This window comes from Bidens hawaiensis, unplaced genomic scaffold (genome assembly GCF_021521415.1).
Source record: "Bidens hawaiensis isolate Kalapana, Puna unplaced genomic scaffold, B.hawaiensis_p1.1 tig00007641_1, whole genome shotgun sequence".
Taxonomy (NCBI): domain Eukaryota; kingdom Viridiplantae; phylum Streptophyta; class Magnoliopsida; order Asterales; family Asteraceae; genus Bidens; species Bidens hawaiensis.
The window spans coordinates 1,128,231-1,131,317 of NW_027491532.1; the positions used below are offsets into that span (position 1 = coordinate 1,128,231).

At 36.2% G+C, this 3,087-nt stretch overlaps 1 pseudogene across 1 annotated transcript; it reads left to right on the forward strand.

The window, feature by feature from the left end:
• Window positions 1-230: 230 nt before the first annotated feature.
• LOC143635652 (protein EDS1L-like) lies at window positions 231-2,859 on the forward strand (annotated as a pseudogene). Its single transcript, XR_013154100.1, has 3 exons — window positions 231-584; window positions 669-1,531; window positions 2,137-2,859. The product of XR_013154100.1 is annotated as a protein EDS1L-like (transcript).
• Window positions 2,860-3,087: the final 228 nt, after the last annotated feature.

Consider the following 3,087-nt stretch of genomic DNA (forward strand, 5'->3'; position numbering starts at 1 on the left):
TTTTCATGGCATGTGTGAAGTTGACTTGGAGTCAACGCGGACCATAAGAAACTTCATGGAAGCATAGCTCAAAGGTTTATGAATATTAAAAGTTTGTAAAATAAATATATTTTTCCTTGAAATGACTTTGGTCTTTCTTTATTCTATATTCTTTCTATATAACCAATGTTAATCAAGAGCAAAGACACATTCAGCTTACAACTTACAGATCTTATCGAAGTGTTTTAGAGAGAGAAAATATGGAAGTAGAGAGAGATTCAATTAAACTGAGCCTGAGTAATGATCTCATCAAAGAAGCTTGCAATCTTTCCATGAAAGCTCATAATAATCAAGATTATTATGTTACTAACTCCAAGAAGCATGCATCATCATCATCATCATCAAAAGAGGTTTTCATCATTGCATTCAAGGGTTCATTGGAGGCTGATGGTTTCTACCAAGGTGATCATTTTGGAGAAACCGACGTTGATGTTAAACTGTTTCCGTCTCTCCAGCGTATCGGAGAGGGTCGACTTGGAAAAGTCAACGGATCGGTTCTGATAATATTTCAGAATCTTTTGAACAATCCCGGGCTCAAATCAGAGGTACAGTTGACTTTTAGTTTTTCATTATTGATCTTAAAATTTTAGAAGTTTGACTGAGGTCAAAGTCAAACAATGGATTTGCAGGTTGAGAAAGCGGTAAACGAAGGTAAAAAGATATTATTTTCCGGGCACTCGTCCGGTGGTGCACTAGCAAGTCTTGCCACACTTTGGTTGCTTGATGAATACACAAGAAAACGAAACATAAGATTTGCAACCGGTTGTGTGACGTTCGGGTCTCCGTTGATAGGTGATGGGACCGTCACCCACGCGGTCAGGCGAGAGAAATGGACGGGTCATTTCACTCATTTTGTCTTGGAGCACGATATTGTTCCTCGTATGATGCTCGCTTCAAAAACGTCCGTTCAAGATTACCTACCTGGTATTTTCAAATTCTTCCAAGAAAATGTCAACCCCGTCACCACTCAAAAATCTAGCAAAATTCCCAAATTTTTTAGCAAAAAAACGTCTGAAAAACCCGTTGATCATGATCCGATGGTAGATGACAACGATGCTGAAAGGTTTTTTGAAAATGTGTTGATTAATGCATCGACTGTTGCCAGCCATGATGCATATGATCTTATGGAACCTACAAATTCTCTAAAGGAGAAGTTATCAGCAACTTTGTAAAAGAGTCCGTATAGGCCTTTCGGTGGTTACGTTTTCTGCGCACAAGGCGAAGATGCGCCTTTACCAAGGCAGCAGCTCGTTGTAGAAAACCTAATGCTGCTCTGCAGCTATTGTTTTACTTTTTGCAGGTACCCAATGAAGATCAAGATTTAGCTCAATTTGCAGTTCAGAGTTTAAATGAAAATTTTGGTTATGAAGAAGAAATTAACAAGAATGGATTGCAAATGGATAATCGAGTTAATCTAAAAGACCTTAACGACCACCTTTTGACATCTACTGGTAATGTGGTCCGTACCAAGAACAAAGCTCTATTTGAACTGGTTAGTACTGATTCTTTTACCTATTTACCTATGAATGCGTCGACTATGGTTATGTTTTATACCCAACGTATCATATTGAAAAGGTTACCATAGAAGAAAAACATGTCAAAGTGTATTTTAATGAACAAAATACCTAAATATTTTGATTCAAAACCCTTAATAGACTTTTGTCATATTTGCACACTTAAAACTTACCTTTCGATGATTAAATCCTTGAACTTTTGAAGAATAAGAAAAATATATCCTCTTATAAAGGGTTAGAATATTAACCATATAAAAAAAGACCTTTTATTCCTTAAGAAAGTGAAAGTATCTAATCATGCAAAAAAGCAAGATTTTATTTATATAAAACATATAATAGATGAACTTTATCATAAAGATTTATCAGTTCAAGGTTTTAATGTGTAAATTTGAAATTTTTGCAATCATATGTGACGTTAGAGAAATAAATATTTAGGTCAATCCAAACAGACCCGTTTACCCAAAAAAAAAAAAAAAAAAACCTTATTTTGACTCAAACCCATGTAGGCCCGTTACTCGACCCATCAATTTTGCCACCTCAGTCATCTTCTTCATGAACTAAACTTATATTCATGTTCTTATAGGCTGCAAGCGCGAAATGGTGTCTATTAGCGGCAGAAGAGGCCGAAAAGAGGAAGAAAGAAAACGAGGATCAGATCAAAGAATCCATGAGAAAATATAAATCAGACAAAAGCAAAACCAAACCAAAGATCATTGAAGTAATGATTGACGAGATTCTCGAGTACAAACGAAAACACGATGACGGATCAATTGATTACTACGAAGCATTCAAGCTTCAGAACGAGCATGACGACTTTAAAGCTAACGTGAACCGTCTAGAGCAAGCTAAAATATGGGATGTAGTGATCGAAATGGTGATGCGTAAGGATCTACCTGATGAATTTGAGGCGTGGGATGAGTTGGTGGAATTAGCGACTCAGTTTAGAAGACTTTATGAGCCGTTGGATATTGCAAATTACTATCGACATTTGAAAGGCGACGATAATAAGGGACTGACTTATCTGCAGGTCAGACCAAAGAGGTATAAGTTTACACAGAGATGGTTTGAACATGCAAATGTGACGGGATTTGAGAAGGGTTGTGAAAGTACTTTTGTTGCAGACGTTGAGGAACTTACAAACGGGGTTATAAAAAAGAACAAGACGACTGATGAGGTTAGAAAGGGTCTAGAGAGCATAAGGGATAAAATTAAGAAGTGGCAATCTGAGAGAATAGCACATGCAGATGTGCTTTGGGGGAAATCTGCTTTGTCTAAGTTGGAGGAAAAACTAGCGGAAGCTAACTAGATTTGTGAGGGTTAATAAGACAAGCTTGTATGAATAAAAATTTCGGGTGTTGCTATTTGTAATATGTAATATGTTGAATGATTCTGTGATTTGGTTGAACTTTAAATTATTTGTACTTGTTCTTCTTTGATTCTGTGATAGTCATCTTAAGATTTTTATAATTGGTGTCACTGGATATGTATCGTTTTCAGTTTTATAAAATCTGACAGTTTAAAGATGATTATACTT